At 47.3% G+C, this 17,457-nt stretch overlaps 1 protein-coding gene, 1 long non-coding RNA gene and 1 other non-coding gene across 3 annotated transcripts in view; 1 reads left to right on the top strand and 2 right to left on the bottom strand.

Annotated features, from left to right (window-relative positions):
• Window positions 1–17,457, bottom strand: part of LOC125756250 (uncharacterized) — a 205,675-nt gene that overhangs the window by 784 nt on the left and 187,434 nt on the right. The window lies entirely within an intron of this gene.
• The window catches only part of LOC125759586 (uncharacterized), a 57,043-nt gene that overhangs the window by 848 nt on the left and 38,738 nt on the right, over window positions 1–17,457 (top strand). The gene's annotated exons all lie outside the window — the stretch shown is intronic.
• On the bottom strand, window positions 79–3,588 carry LOC119402296 (uncharacterized). The gene is made up of 2 exons (XR_007417211.1): window positions 3,261–3,588; window positions 79–263 (listed from the first exon to the last, which is right to left on the bottom strand). It is a non-coding gene; the product is annotated as an uncharacterized LOC119402296 (transcript).

Here is a 17,457-nt window from a genome sequence, read left to right as displayed (position 1 = left end):
ACTCGTGTGTCTAGCTTTGCATTCAAGGCCATCATCATTGCTTTTTCGCCAGTGTTGTTAGTTTGCGGATAGCCAGACGGCACAGACATCGCGTGATCCCTGCAATCACTCTGCATGTGTGCGCACACATTATTACAGCGTACGACCACAGAACATCTCGGACAGGAAGTGGAGTGGTGGCCACAATCTTTGCAAAAGTGCCTGTTGAGCTCTGATGCAGGCAAAACAATGTCGCAGCCATGATCTTCGTTCCAGCATTTCACCTGAAGGAGAAAAAGTGAACAACTTTTCAAGGATGTGTACATTTAGGCAAAGGTTTATATTTTCTTACTACCTCAAAATTATTGGTGTATCAAGCCGGGTTTTGCAATTAACTCCGATATTTGAACAATGTATGCTCTAGCAGATCAAAAATGAGGCAACGATGGACAAAGCTGAATCACTAGAGCTTAAATAACTTCTAAATGGTCATTCTCCAACATGTACTAGCAATGTGATCGCGAAAATAAAATCGAAATCTTTATGGTGAATGCAGTAGTCAAGAAAAGTATTCAAAAAGCGCAAAATATGTTAGTCAGTTATGGAGGCTTAGGCACGAAATCGACTAATCTTATGCTGCGCCAGCCAGTACGTATTAATATTTTCTTACCCTAGTGATTATGCTAATGTGACCCTTCTCGCTAGCGCTAAAGCCAAGTGCGGCCAAGCTGACATCAGTATGAATGTTAATAATGACAACTGGAGTTCGACGAATAACGCACCGTGACTGCGGTGAGACCTAAAAACTTTCGTTTCATAAAGGCGTACATACATATATATATAGTTTGAAATTATTGCAATGGACCTGGGTTGGTCTAAGGGTATCCGTTGTATGTCAAGTGCTCATATTAAAATACAGTATAAGTGTATAGCATTACTGCCTATCATATGTGCTTCTGCCCCGTGCCGGGGAGCATTAACATAACTGCCGCATGAGCGCCCTCTCTCAAAAAGTTTGAACAACTGTCTGGCTGCTCCATTTGTAGAGAAAAGAATTTTCGTAGCCTAGTAAATGTAGCATGCACTGAAGGACTGAAATCTTAGTTAAATAGTCTGTTTCATCAAAAACGCTGGTCACGTTAGCTGGAGGATCAACTCCTAAAAGCAAAATTTGGTGGACTATGTGTGCAGCTAGTACAGTACTCCAAAGCGGTCTCGTCTCTGTCTTTCGGTATGTGACAAGGAATTAAAAACATTTGTCACAGTTTGGGAGTTCCACCGTTCTGATTAAGTTTTTCTGAGTGACGTGCATGTGTCCTATTCAAATCCGGTGTCCTGTGTCGTCATGACTCCAAATGGTACCAAAGTCAGAGCGACGTTAAATACTCATATGATCATGCTGTGAGTAGCTGACTGGGCTAGTTGGTTATTCATACTGAAGTTCAACAGCGCAAAAAAAAAAAAAAAACGCGGCCCCGGACAGCAAACACGCCGGAGAAGCGCTGCATCTTTCTTGCGTTCTTTTTTCCTGTTCTATAACTGTTCCTGCAGATACATATGTGACGTTTTCGTATAAATAAAATATTGAGCTGGAAGCAGCGCTCGTCCTGTGTGCTTGCTGTCTGTGGCCGTGTTTTTGTTTCGCTGTTCAACTTCAGGATTCTATAGAATCTAGATCACATACTTTAACAATTTTCAAGCGACTCAACGTACAATGTAGTCAAGAGTAAATCAATCCACATTAAAGGAAATTATCGTATTTAATTGCGTAATAATTGCGCTTTTCTTCTTGGAAATTAACCTCATTTTAAGGTGTGATCATTACGCGGGGCAAAAACTTCCCGAGAAATTTCAAGCTGCAGTTCGGAATTCCTACGATGGTTACCGTACGCATAACTGAAGAGTCAGGCTAAGGCCTAAATTTGCATAAAAGGCGCACGTCCATCTCGTTTTGCATGATCTGCTTCACGTACAGCACGACACATACGTGGTTAATCGTGAAAACCACAAGAAAAAAAAAGAGGGGGTGGGGGTGATAAGCCACCCTTTTCGGCATCTTCAAGGCCCGTTATCTACGCCATATCAAAGCGATTACAGCTGAAACTGCAGTGTGGCAAAAAAAGTGATTTATTTAGCGCAGATGAATTCAGCGTAGCTCAAGTTCACGCAAAAATCGAAGTCAGCCGAGGTGTCTTGTGTTTCGCGCCGCCTAGCGCCACCATACTTGAATGGTGCAAACGTTCAAAGTTTTGCATTTCCGTTGCAACCGTCCACACACAAAATGGCTGCATCGGGAGACGGAAAAAATAATGATAAAGGCAGGTCTAACGAACTTCGCCATGTATGCAAACTTCCATTTGTTTGTTCCTGCGGCAATTTGGGCTCTGACGGTACCGGCGGAATGCTCGCACTGCGCTCGCCTGTAGGCTCTCGAAAACCATTGGCCCGTCTTTGCTAGGTCACTACGTGAGCGTCAACAGCAGCGAATGGGCAATCCTTTTGACCAGCTCGAAACGAAAATCGCGCAGCGGCGTACAGAGAGCCAAGCTCAACCCTTATTGCATCATATGCGGTGACAGAGAGGAAGCGCTATCAGGAGGCTCAGACGAGCCCGCAGATCGAGCCGAACCAAAAAACAAAAATACCAAAAATGTCGGGCACGTTGTGCAGTCCGGCGCTGATTGGGCAATTTTGCGACAGCAAAGAAAGACCCAGTGTCGTCGATTCATATACTACGTGTAGCAAAGCAAGGATCCGTGGGTGACAACGTTGCCGATGCGTGTGCGCTCGTTCCTGATACCTCTACGCGCTTCCGCGGGTTCTTGCTTTTGCGAGGTGCCGTGCGTCTGATGTCACCGTTAGAGAAACGAGACAGGATAGTGCCGTCCACGAGCGCATACTCAACAGCATTTAAAGGCAAAAGTGTGGCTTGTATGCAGCATTCATGGCAAAACAGTGCAAAGCAATGTGCCACCGCGGTATTTTATGCACTGGCTAATTCGAAAAACGGCGAACATGTGGCGTCATAAAGGCAGTAACCGCCATTGCCGCGACAGTAAGTTCGGGGTGCGATCATTAGGCGGGAAGAAAACAACACTGAAATTTTGGTGACATAATTCAGGGTTGCGATCATTATGCAATTAGGTGCGTTAAGTATGAATCAACGTAGTTTTGGTTTCTATGATTTCTTTTTGCCCGGATATTGATTGCCCTAATAATAATTTCATACTCTGAGTCTGAGTATTAGAGCCAAAGGCTTTATGTCATTTCGAAAATCTTACCTTCAGTTTGAGCAGGTTCCCCACAGGAAACTCCCTCCATTCGACGTCTTCATCCAGGGCTTTTTGACCATCGAGTGGGCAGCAGTGCCCTTCGTCATGGCGGCACTGCTCGTAGTAGTTCTTGCAGACAATGTGTAGACAAGGCAGGAAAGCAGTCACACTGGTTACTAGGCTACACGCTTTACATATTCTTTTTGCTGGAATTGGTTCCACAAAATTCAACACTCTCCAATCCAATTCGTCAGAAAAGCCGACCAAAGTGTACCGGTGCCTCGGAGTAGGCATGGTCAATGCAGCAGCCGCCCGCTGTCACAGTTGAGACAACTCCCACCACGGGAAGCTCGGAACGCTCTCGACAGCCTTTCGTACCGGCCGTTTCCATGACTACTATCGCACTGATAACACTACGTGCGACGGCCTACCACAAAATATCACGCGCTGCTATTGTAGAAAGGAAATGTGCTCATGCCGGGACTGTACTGATAACTAAAAAGCCGTTGTGTTCAACGGCTTACCTTATAAAGCGATTCCTTTACGCATTCTCTCAATAAAAAAAAAAAGAAAATTAGCCCAGCTTGCACTAAGTCGCGCAAGGCTGCGTCACAGTCGCAGCAGTGTTGCTGGGCACCTAGCTCGTCCTGACTTGGCTAGGCATTGAGCCCTTTAGTGCACATTTTTTGTCCGTCATAATATTATTCATGGAGTTGCACGGAAGCATAACAGTAGGTGTTCTACAATAGACAGCTAACTTAATGAATTTTTACAGTTTATATTAGAAGAAAAAACATGGCTGATCGCTCCGCCATAGGAATCGGTATCACCAGAAAGTGAAATGTGTCTTCACAGAACTAGTGCTTATTGTGTAGTGTTATATGAGAGCTTGTACAATGTCTATTGGTGTTCGGCAGCTATAGAACCGTTTGACGTGAATGCACCCATCGCGACGACTAACGTCCGCGATCACGATTTAACCGTTGGGGTAGCTGAAGTCTTTAACATATACCTGGACACAGCGTATCGTGAATACAATCTAAACGCAAAGGCACACGGATGCACATAAGAGCCTCAAATATTCGCGCACACAATCTCGGAGGCCGTGACGCGTCTCTGAAGGTTTATTCTGACAGTAAGAAAATTGTTTTAGATGGGAAGCATCTTATGGCGGAGTTCCATCCGGTGGTGGTGGTGGTGTGCGGCGTGACCACCCTTACTGCGCATGCGCAAACCTTCTCCACTTCCCCTCTCCACTCCCTCTCTCCCCCTTCCCTCTCCACATCACATCTCCCCCTTCCCTTTCCCCTCTCATTTCCCTTTCCCATCCCCCATCCCCTCTCCACTTCCCCTCTCCCCTTTCCCCCTCACCACTACACCTCTGAAACGCGGGCTCTACAACCGAAACACTGCTTCGCATCGCCTCATGGTCCCCTTTAGCGGGAGATGGTGTGATTTTTCTTACACACTCTAAGCCAAAATCGAGTATTTGGGGAGTATTTCTGCCACACAACAATAATCGTCATCTGGCTTGCTCGCGTTTCCTTTCTTGAAAACCCAGCTCTCGTCACTTTCCTGTCAAGAATGCTATGTCACGCTGATAACGCGCGCGCCGTTCGTGACCGGGAAGTGCCGCGACCGCGGTGATAACGCGAGGAAAGCACGCGAGGTGGATGACGATTGTTGTTTTGTGGCAGAAACACTCCCAAAATACTCGATTTTGGCTTAGAGTGCACCGTGATTCCGACGATTTGGCGGTGCGGCGCGCATGCCCGCGCTTGCGTTCCTGCGCTCGCACGTGCTTGGCGCGTCATCCGCGACAGCGCGGACGACAGCAACTCTTCGTACCTGGGCGGTAGCGTACGTTCGTATCAAACGTCGCTTGGTGAATATAGGTTCGCAAAAACCGTACTCCAATACATTGCAGGCCAATGGGCCTTTGCCGGGACCAACAAAAAATTCGTAGCACCCCAAAATTCGTATGAGCTGTGATCGTATCACCGAGGTTTCACTGTATACCATTTGCCCTCATGTTACCTTGTATCCCCGCGTGTTGAGGTCACCAAATGATCGCGTGATATTGCTGCATGTTTGTTCCTAGAATCATAGCCGTAAATTTCGATACAGCTTCCGTCATATATTGACGGCGTGCTGACTGCGAGTTCAAGATGACTAGGGTGACCTGGGTTTTGTATTCGGCGTCTCGTATGGCCAATGCTAAAGCGGTCGACTCTGCCGTGTTAACTGAGGTTGTTCGTACAGTTGTTGTGACCGTAGTGTTTTGATTTGTACACTCTAAGGCAGAATTACCTGAGAGAGGAGTAACGGAGTCCAATAGGCGCGTGCGATGAACGGATAGACCGTTGAGGAGCAGCTACAGAGGGGCGCGTGCCGTGTGCAAACCAGTTAGTCTGTGAAGGGATCAACTGCGCGGGAGATGGCAGACATTCGTTCCGTGTGGAAACCGTTGTCAAGGGAACCAACCGTCCTCCTCGCTCTTGGGTCACTCTTCCCACTTGTGTTCGCGGTGGCGTGTGAGCGGTTGCGTCGCGCTCGGAGAGTTCAACGATCTAGAAACTACGCCGCGGCGTCTTACACGAATGCGTGGATTAGCGTGTGGTGATGCTTTTACGTTTCGCCGCACCCATGAAGCCTGGAGGTGGTCTCGACACGTCGCGATGTCACGCTGTACATCTCCGGTGTAGTCAAATGCACTGGGTCGCCACCGACAGCGAATGGCGGCCGACAAGACAGTAGGCCTATTCTTTCACAAGTAACTGATCATTCTTTATTGTGCCGTACTTGTCGCGTGCGCGAAACGCATCGCGCTTGCCGGCAACGGGCTCGATCGTGTTTTATGTCACGCGAACAAAATGTACCGCGAGGGCCGTCTGGGGTATCAGCTCGCCTGTGCTTTGAGACCACCTGGAAATTGGTCGCCATTGCCATCGGTCACCTGGACGCTCGCTGATCGAGTGTTCGCCGCGGTGATGAGCTAGGGGCTCGCTATATTGGGCAGAGGCCTCGCCTCTGCGCTGCGACTTATCCAAAACGCATTGCGGTGGCCGGCAACGAGCTCGGTTGTATGTCGCGCGCTTGACATGCACAGACATGGGCTGGCGGAGACTTTAGCTAGCCGACTTTAGCTGTGTTTCGGAACTCTGCAGAAACTGGTCGCCATTAGCGTCGGCTTCTCCATCGCTGGCTCGCAAGCGGGTCGCCGCCGTGTTCTCTCGCTGTACTGCCGCTCCCTCGAGGAACTCTGTGGAAATCGGTCGCCATTACCGTCGGCTTCCTCGTCGCACGCTCGCTCAGCTCTACACCGTTCGTGGCGGCGGCCCCGCGTTCGCTCGCTCTTTTGCTCGAGGTTCACTGGCGGCTGACGGGCTCACTGACGGGCTTGCCCGATCTGTACGACGCCGCTCGCAGAAAACTCGCCGGCTCGTTGGCGGCACGGTGGTTGGCGGCGCGTCGGTGTGATGCCTGAGGCTACCGCACTTGACCTGTTGCGCTCTGTGGCTCGAAATGCGTCTTTGAGGATGTATGGCATCACGATGAGATTAGTTGAAGGTAAAAACTGGTAAGCGCAAATAAACAAGACAGGGACACAGGAAGACTGAACATGGACAGGCGCTACTTTCAACTAACTTTTATTAGCTTCAACCTTCAATATATACTCATGATACAGGGATGATCCTGAGCACGTGGTCACATGGTCACAAATCTAACCGGTTACAGAAAAGCACTCAAAAAAGCGCGTTCACTAGCAAACAATGATACGGACGTGTCGCTAACACATGCCTTCCCTCTTGCAGATATATGGAACGCCTCCATCAGTTCACGGGCGGTAGTATCTTTACTCCTGCCTAATATCTTAATGTTCGCGAAAACCGGTGTACACATGCAAGCCTGGCAATGCGCAGGTAAATGCGCGTTCCCATTATTCCTAATTGAGAGCCCATGTTCCCTTGTACGGTCGTTCACGCAGCACCCGGTTTGGCCCACGTAAGATTTCCCACAAGACAGCGGTATTTCGTACACGACGCCGGTCGCACATCTAGTATACGCCGAAGCGTGCTTCTTTCCGCAACCGCCAGGTTTTATCTCGCCAGAGGAGATTCTGGGGCAAAGCCCAGCCAGCTTACGCGGGGCGGAAAAAACCAATGGCACATCATGCCTGCTCGCTATCTTCTTCAGGTTGTGGGATACGCGATGCATATATGGCATCACCTCGGGGCGCCTCCTACGTTGCGGGCCAGGGTTCACTTCATTGGAACGGGCTGCCTTAACAACACGCAGAAGTACCTCTGCGATCGCCGTCACTACCGTGCAAGGGTAACCAGCAGCTAATAAGCGCCGAACCTGATCGTTAAAGCTAGCTTGCATTGCATGTGGGCAAGATTTCGTGAGAGCAGAACGCAGGCACAGTTTGGCAATACCCCTCTTTACAAGCTTAGACTGCGCAGTATCGTAAGGCAACAGTACCTTCTGCGCCCGGGAAATCCCGGAAGATGTCGAGCGTCTGCTTAGGAAAGGTCCCAAGTTTAGCCATGAACCGGATGTACCGCCCCATGAATTGCTTGCTTTTAATAGACGTGTTGCTACTAGGGCACCTCAAGATCAATATGCACGCTGTTTGCTTGAGGGTGTGGACGTTTTGTCTAGGACAGTGCATAGGACAGACCGCCGCAAGCACCGGGATGCGGCAGAACAGGTGGTGAAGCATTTTAGAGAGAATGACCTTATTCTTTTTCAAGCAGATAAAGAGGGTGGGTTTGTTGTTCTAGGTGCGGGGGCGTATACTGATAAGGCCAAAATGGCCATTTCTAAGAATTTCGCGCCGGTAAAAAGCAGTGCTGTTCGCGTTAAAACAAAAGCAGTGAATATGTGTAAGGACCTACGACTGTTTCGGCTGGCCAAAGATATTGGCGCTTGTAAAAGCAATGCACTCAAAGTGTTTTTCACTGCAAAGATACACAAGCCTGATGTCCCTTTGCGCACGATAGTAAGTGAGAGCGGTTCTTGGCAGCATATAGTGAGCCAGTTCTTGAAGAAAGAACTAAATGGGCTGTCTGTTGTAGATCCCTTCGCGACCAAGAGTTCGGCGGATGTTGTGCGTTTTTTGCAGGGGGAGAATGCGACTGAGTTTATGTTTTCCATTGACGTAGAGGACTTGTTTTATTCAATACCTCATGCACAGTTGTTCACCTCTGTTCGCGATTGTATTGAAAGCAGTGGCGTTATTGATTTTCAGAATTCTGCTGGGTTGTCACTCAATAATTTTATGACCTTACTGGAATTTTATCTTTGCTCCACTTTTGTTTTGTTTAGGAACGAGTTTTATCTACAGAAGCAAGGAATTTGCATTGGTTCTTGTGTGGCGCCTGTCTTGTGCAATATTTTCTTAGCGGACGTTGATCGTTGTTTAAACAATAACCTTGACGATACTTGTGTTCTTAAAGTTTTTAGGTATGTAGATGATTTTTGAATTCTTCTGAAGAAGCCGCAGGTCTTATCCTTAGACAAGTCTGTTGATGCTGTTCTTAACACTTTTAGACAGTGCGCGAAAGGCTTGACCTTCACTTATGAAGTACCCACTGACAACGCGCTGCAGTTTTTAGATCTTCGTCTCGTTTTAGCTGACCATTTATGTTGGAGCTATAGCCCCCGGGCGCAGAAGGCACTGTTGCCTTACGATTCTGCGCAGTCTAAGCTTGTAAAGAGGGGGATTGCCAAACTGTGCCTGCGTTCTGCTCTCACGAAATCTTGCCCACATGCAATGCAAGCTAGCTTTAAGGATCAGGTTCGGCGCTTATTAGCTGCTGGTTACCCTTGCACGGTAGTGACGGCGATCGCAGAGGTACTTCTGCGTGTTGTTAAGGCAGCCCGTTCCAATGAAGTGAACCCTGGCCCGCAACGTAGGAGGCGCCCCGAGGTGATGCCATATATGCATCGCGTATCCCACAACCTGAAGAAGATAGCGAGCAGGCATGATGTGCCATTGGTTTTTTCCGCCCCGCGTAAGCTGGCTGGGCTTTGCCCCAGAATCTCCTCTGGCGAGATAAAACCTGGCGGTTGCGGAAAGAAGCACGCTTCGGCGTATACTAGATGTGCGACCGGCGTCGTGTACGAAATACCGCTGTCTTGTGGGAAATCTTACGTGGGCCAAACCGGGTGCTGCGTGAACGACCGTACAAGGGAACATGAGCTCTCAATTAGGAATAATGGGAACGCGCATTTACCTGCGCATTGCCAGGCTTGCATGTGTGCACCGGTTTTCGCAAACATTAAGATATTAGGCAGGAGTAAAGATACTACCGCCCGTGAACTGATGGAGGCGTTCCATATATCTGCAAGAGGGAAGGCATGTGTTAGCGACACGTCCGTATCATTGTTTGCTAGTGAACGCGCTTTTTTGAGTGCTTTTCTGTAACCGGTTAGATTTGTGACCATGTGACCACGTGCTCAGGATCATCCCTGTATCATTAGTATATATTGAAGGTTGAAGATAAATAAAAGTTAGTTGAAAGTAGCGCCTGTCCATGTTCAGTCTTCCTGTGTCCCTGTCTTGTTTATTTGCGCTTACCAGTTTTTACCTTCACGTATGAACCAACTCGCCCAGTTACAAGTTTTATTGAACGATGAGATTATCTGCATCTCGTATGTTAGACCGGTGTTTTTTTTATTTCACCTCGCACGTATTTGCCATGTGCGTGCGTCTTCATCCTCTCTGTGACGTGTGATACGTGTAACTAACTATTTACAATCTTTTCGTGTTTGCACGATGCAGCCGTTGTCCACAACGCGCAAAATGTTCCTTGCACTGGCGCGTGCAATGCCAGTGATCTGTCGCTTCCGTTGGAGCAGCTTCACAAAAAGGACGGTACGTGATATAGCAACGCGGTTGGACCTGTATTATACATTTTACAGTGAATGCAATGAAAGAAAGCAGAAACTTTATATGTATAGAGAAAAATAAAACGTTTCATTAGCTCATTTTTGCCTTTCGTTCTCGCAATTACTGCGAAATAAGTTATACACGCATGACGAAATATTTTTTCGCGTGTTCTTTTCCGCGTCATTCGTTGCTCAGCGCGAAAGAACCACACGACAAAAGTATTAAGCCATGCGGTGAGTAACTACAGAAAATCATCTTTGGGGATTAGCGGATCATTTGAACTGGGGATAAAAAGTTCATCCGAATGGAGTCTTTGAGTGGACCGAGCGTACGTCCGGCGAGGAGCAACTGCGGGGAATAACGGTTCCCGGTCAGGCGTAAATGGGAAGACTAAATTTTTGTTCATTGAGGTGAACTGTGGGGACTAACAGGTAGCTGCATTTGAGGCTAATAATTAAACCCGGTGCCGTTAGTCTCTGAAGGGATTAATGGTTGTGACAGCCCCATTGGTCCCCAAAGGAACAAACCACACACCCGTTAAACACTGGTTTGCCTTAGAGTGTAGCTACTGCATTGTATTGGTGTTCGGCTATTCCGCACGCGTCCGCCGCAAAGTACGCGTCACGATTGTGTGCGAATTCCCTTTGCAAAGCGTAGGCCTGGCCTCTTGTCTTTCAATGCGATATTTTGCATTGATGTTTTTGGGAATGGAAGATGCCATGATGCGTTCTCTCACCTCAAGGAGTAGAAGAATTGTTTGCTCTCCGCAACGTTGCAGTCTTAAGAGATACCTTAGCCTGTGCATTAAGGCTTTGTCATCTTTTGCTGAGTTCAGTCTTTCCCGCTGCGCGAGCATAACGGACGTGTGTTCTTCAATTGGGTTAATATTCCAAGGTCTTCTAGTTCTTCCGTGTTTGTATTGTGCGATAATACCAAGCCTGTTTTGTACTTTGCGCGTAATAAAGCATTTACTGGAGTTTGAAAGTGATGATACAAGTTATGGTCTCAGTGCCGACAGTCAGTGCCGATAGGCAGGCCTTCGACCGAAGCGCGGCACCTGGTGAGAAACGCCGTAACTCTCGGCGTCCAAAAGCACGATGACTGATGACACTGAGCATCCTTTCAAGGCTGCGGAATTGAAGTCTAAACACCAACGCCGAAGGCGCTTCCGGGTCGACATTCAAGCCCATGCTCCCGCCCGAAGCTGGATGGTGCAGCCGTGTCCACGGGAACAGGAATGTCTCGCAGCAGTAGCACGTCAACGACGGGCGGCAAGGGTCAGACACTATCCAGCTGGGCGCCCCCAGTGCTCAGGTGGGTTACAGGGGTTTCAAGCACGCTGTAAACGCTTTCTCTCTTCTCTCGTCCTGACAAGCGCGCTGGAAGCTAGGCAGGGAGGGATATCACAGATGAAAGAAGTTACGTCACGCGCGCTTCATGATTTTAAGCACTTTCTTTCGTTTACTTTTTTTTTGATCGAAGCGCGGATTTTCTTCAGTGGGATAGCGATCGAGCGCGCGGGCACGTCACGCCATCCCGCGGTGGCCACCGTAAATATGCAGCCCACAATGTTCAAATCAGGCAATGGCCGTGGGCATTGGGTTTATAACGCGGTCATTCGTGTTTATGGTATCATTTCTCGAAAGAAGAGCGAGCGCTTTATAGCTGACTGTGATAATTCATTGCAAATTCCAAGCGGCTTGGTGCGCTGTAGTGTTTCGCTCACATGCTCCCAGGAGCCTCGGCTACAGATCGGCAGCGTTATCTGGCTGTGCTCAAAATGTGTCCCAGGGCCACTTTAAGTGAAATATTCCGATTACTTCTTGGTTATTTCTTTTGAATATGTTATATTGGGCCTCCTTCGTTTAATTTATTTCGCGTTTGAGCATAACTAGCCTTGTTTTAGGTCTGTATGAACCACTTGATTTTGATTGTGATCACGCCACGTGAGCTCGACGGATGGACGACAAGCCGGGCCCCTTAAAGTACTATTCACTTAAAACCGACCAGGGTGTACTATATGAAACCTGAACAGCGGCAAGCATTGGTTATGCTATAGTGCGCGCCGTCCAGTCACCACGTGCAGGGCCGCATATGTGCAGTGCTGCCAAAGGATGAGCGCGTCTGCCAATGACTGGAGGTCGCGCACTATACTATTGCGAATGCTTGCCGCTGTTGGGGTTTCATTTCACGCAGATAATACAGCTTCCTTGCAGTAGGCACGATGAATACAGCAAACGATTCCTGTCGCTCTCAGGGCAACTCCGTCCTCCTAAATCTTGGCACCTCACAAATATTATTCCGTAGCGACCGCTGTGACAGTGCAAAAAAGCTCGTCGGAACAAATCTTTCGTCTTACTCACAACTATGCTCATGTCATGTACAGCTGATGCGGAATCAATGGCAGCGTGTAAATCTTTTTCTGTTTTTAACATTGTTTCCTTTTTTTGACAGTACTTGACGCAGTAACATAACACCTTTGAAGAGATTGTCTACCGCTCGGAAAAAAAAATTCTGATGGTGGTGAAAATGAGAAGGTCGTTCGTCACATCGAAGACAGCGAGCATGCTTTTGCCCCATAGAAAAGGAATCACGGTAAGGCGGGGCAAAATGAGACACGGGGCAAAACGACATTTTGATTTTACCGCCCTCTATACCTAATACAAAAAGTACCTTTTCTATGTTTCTCTATTTCAACGATAGGTGCCGGTAGTTATCGACATTTTATGTGTACAAGTTTATGATTGCTCACAGCGTTCGCGAGAGAAAAATTGTGTGGCGGATGTCAGTGCGTTCGTGACCCGCCAAAAAGGGGGAAATTCTGCTCGGCCAAATTTTTGGATCCGTGCATGAAGCTACTCCGGCATCAGTACAACAATGTAATTATTTATGTTGTTACTTTATACTACTAGGTACGTGCCACGAAAAGTTTAGCTCATTTGGTGCCGTCGGCCAAAGGGGAAATTTTTTTGAATTCGGGCATGTGAGAGGGGCAAAACGCGACAAAAAGGAATTGAATTGCCTTAGAGTGTGTCTTATTAAGTTAACCATTTATTTACTCTCATTATATATGACATTTTTTGTTAAGGATGGTGCGGACGTACAAGATATTATCATCTAGAGTTTCCTGGGAGGAAAACGGCATGAAAAAAAAAGCACTGAATGCTTTTCAGGAGTTTCGGAGCAGCACAGCGCCGGGATCTGTGTAGATTCAATGCGTGGCGTGCAAAGGTTGGGTGCATGAAGACTGCGTGGCGGCCCACGGAGTCAGTTTGAAGTGCTTCTACTGCAAGAACTGAAAGGATAAATTTTTTTCACGCTCTCTCGTGTTGCCTGATGCAGCGTCTCGTTTTGCCCCGTCGGTTGGGGCAAACTGAAACATGTGGTACATTTTTTGTTTCTTTTTAAATTAATATTTTCAACCGTCACAGCATGGCAATATTTATGTAGCACATACCCTGTACCCAAAAGAAAGTTCCTGTGTTGACATTTTGTGGTAACGAGTGAAATAAAAAAAAGATATTCAGTACTTTCAAATTTTTGTCCCGTTTTGCCCCACCTTACCCTATACCTTTAATTTGATGTTGAAAATCGTGAAAGAATGACCGCTAGCATCACCCAACAGCGATGTGGTCAATCTACTGGTAGGACAAGAAATCCTCGCAGGTAGACTCATTTTTCTTAAAAAACAAATATGTATAACTTTAAAAAACCTCCTCGCTGGTTGTACTGTGCCGCTGTACTGTTATTAGGATGTCTCACATGTGCTGCGCTGTGAAGGCGTGCATTTATCATCTCTTTTTGATGAATCAACTTGACTTGGATTGCGGCAGCAGTGCTAAAATAAACGCATAGACTGAGATTACAGCAGAACAAGTGTTCTGTAATCGTATAATAAGGCTTCATTTAACCGCTGGCGCGCTGAGAACGACTGTTACATTATTTACATTAGTGTTCAGCGAAAATAAAGTAATCCTACAGGAATCACATGTGATTTCGGTTTTAATTTTTGCCGGCACTACAATCGTCATCGCGTCCACCAACCAGTGTTGTGGGCATGTTTCATGCCACTGCAAGAAGACCGAACGCAGATCGAAAAGTTCTCTTTTATTAATTTCTACTCACTTTCCAGAGAAACCGCCGCAAGTTTGGACACTTCAGACGGTACATTGTCTATTGCGGTACAAAACAGAAATGTGATGAAGAAGAGTAGACAGTCCCTTTAAATCAATGTTCAAATATGGCACTACCTATTTTAAAAGCAACAAGAAAAGAAAAAAAAACGTAAGTATCAACTTATATATTGCTTATTAGGCAAAAACTTCGTCGACAGGGGTTTTGTGCGTAGTATGCATCCCTGTCGATTTTTTGCAGTCAGACAATAGGAGCGAGTCGAACAGAATGATGCCGTTGTCACGGACTGCAAACATTAGGCTCTCTGACGAAGTCAGAGGACCTTTAAGCACAATGTCGAATTAGATAGCGTGACACAGGAGCTACTGGAGATCACTGAAGAGGTGTTCGCACTTCAGGGGACCTAAAGATAGGCTGCTGCTGTTATGACCATCATGGTGACTGTATCAGCATACCTACGTTATTTTGACTGGCTCCACATCACAAGAATGGGTTCATTGTCAGATATACATTGCCTCTTTTGAAGGACACCTCTATGTGATCAGCTCTCCCTTGCCTCTCGCCGTCGTTGTTACCATCGGCAGCAGCCGCTGATACGGTATTGATAACGTCCATGCGGCTGTCGCCGTAAACAGGGCTCAAGTGAGGGTGCACATATAGGTTTTCTCTATTCTACATCTCTATTGGCCATTTGTACGAAAATCTCAGACCGTTGTAACACACGGCAGATTCATTTTTTGTTCAACAAAATGTTATTCCGTCGGAAACGAATTGAGGCTGCCCTTGTTTCACGGTTGTGGCAGCCACCATTTATTGCAACATATGAGACAATCACCTCTTTAGACCCAAGATACACATCCTCCTGACACATATTGGCGTGAATAATATTGCTGCATCATCTCCGTCTCACCCAAATCGTCCATTGATGCTTCCTACGAACAAGAACCTCATCGATGTGCATGTGGACGGTATTTCTTTGACGGCACTAGTCGATACTGGGGCTCACCTGTCCATAATCAGTGCTCGTCTTTGTCGCCGACTGAAAAAAGTACTCACGCCTGCTACTACAAAAGCTGTACGCGTCGCCGATGGCGGAACTGTTCATGTCACTGGAATCTGTACAGCTCGCATACGCATCGCCGACCGCTACGTTCCTGCCCTATTCACGGTGCTCCATGATTGTCCTCATGACCTCATCATAGGGATAGACTTCCTATCGACCCATTTTGCCCTGATAGACTGTTCCGCTGGTACTCTTTGCTTGGACCTTCCTCTTCAGCCGGATATTCACCCCGAATTTCAACACAGTCTCTGTACCACGGACTTCATCCGCCTACCGCCTAAAGCCCTCACATTCGCCGAATTCGCAACGACTTCATCCTTGTTTTATGGGGACTACGTCGTCACACCGATTCCTGATGTCCTTCTGGTGCGTGACATCACTGTGCCTCACTCCGTCATAACTATAGCCGCTAACCGGATACATCTCCCCGTTATAAATTTCGGCTTCACGAAGCAAGTCCTCCCTCAAGGCATCTTAATCGCCACGTTGCGGTCCTTAGCCGATCTATATCTCGTGAATAGCCCACAGTGCAAGCGACTCGTTACTCACGTAACATATTATTAGAGTAGTTTAATGGCGTCGCCATCTTTTGCGAAAGTGATACCGCGAAGCAATAAGGGATTGAGGAGGGGCGTAGTGTTAGAGATGACAACACTCGGAATAGCGGACAAATTAAAGAAAAAAAGCGTGGGCAGCTAGCACTAGCAGTACAAGCCTGGACTAACAGCGTAGCTTGTGGCCGGCGTAGATTTTACAGCCAAGCTGTATACCTCCACCCCTGAACGGTTTGCTCTCCGTGGGCAAAAAATAAAACACTAGGCTCATAAGCCACCAACAGACACTCGCACGCTCCTCTGCTAGCAGATGCGCGCGCTCCTTGCGTTTTCACCTCCGACGCTGAGAAAAACCATTCGGAGAGGTGGACAGACGAGCCGATGAACGCGTTCGCTGTAGAATCGTGCACAACTCAACGCGACAATTAAATTTCGACTTTTGGGTGCTTTATGGGTCCCTTAACAATTGAAGGCAAACGGCATATCTTTCTTTGCAATCGGGCATACAGCACAGAGCTCAGCATTCGTTTTAATACAGAAAAACCACAAAAAAAAAGCACCAAGACTACTTGCTAGATGATCACGTGCCTGTGAACATTGGCAACACTATCGCACGCGTTCGCGGTAAAGGTTAGGTTGCAACTGCATTTGCACTTCACACGAGGGCTTCGAATGTCGTGACACGGTCCTTCCTTCTCCCCGCGTGTGTTTCCCGATTTTATATACAAAAGGGAGACCTGTCTAGCAGTTCATCCAATTCATTTTAAGGCTGCCTGCCATGGGTTGACCACGAAAATCAAAGGCTTCAAAAGAACAGCGTGAATACAATGCTGACGAAAGGAACCAATTCGTATTGCTGAAAGTGGTCGCGGAACCAATCGCGGTCTACCACAGCGACCACAAAGCGATTACCACTAGTACCAATACTATAAAGTAATAATAAAACATAACCCTCCCGCATCAGCATGCGTATTGTTTGGTTCAGCTTCGCTGAACACTCGCTTTCGCACGACGGTATAGCAGCAAATTCTTTACAATGGTCCTAAATGTCATGCATTTTCATTACCACGGTCATAATTAAGGTGGCGCTACTTCGCCAGGTATCAGTAGCATTATTTTAACTATCGCGGCCAGTATTAGCATGAACTTAGTTAGCATGGTCTTAATTCACCCGGACCTCTCTTTCTGTGTTCCCTTCCATTTATGCGTTCTGCGCTTCTCTTTTGCTTTCTTGAGAAGTCACACGCATTGAGCAAACGCCTACATTGTGCATTATTCGTGCCAACCTGCATAGGTGCCTTATTATTCGCCAAATGACTAGGCGATACAAAAAAATGTACTATAGCTTTCCTCATTTCTCTATTGTACTTTGCCACGAGCAAACTGTGCTTCCTTATAGTCAATCAATAGATGAGGAAGGGTACGAAGAGAGCGCGTTGACCGAGTTACTGCGTTGCACGCGCTAGGAGCAGCTCAGTTTTCTAGAAAGAGCGTGCGCTTGGGCGTGTTGGTAATTCATGTTTCACTTTTCAGCGCACGAAAGGACACGGACGAAAA

Source organism: Rhipicephalus sanguineus, chromosome 8, assembly GCF_013339695.2.
Source record: "Rhipicephalus sanguineus isolate Rsan-2018 chromosome 8, BIME_Rsan_1.4, whole genome shotgun sequence".
Lineage (NCBI taxonomy): Eukaryota > Metazoa > Arthropoda > Arachnida > Ixodida > Ixodidae > Rhipicephalus > Rhipicephalus sanguineus.
This window is presented reverse-complemented; position numbering and strand designations above follow the sequence as displayed.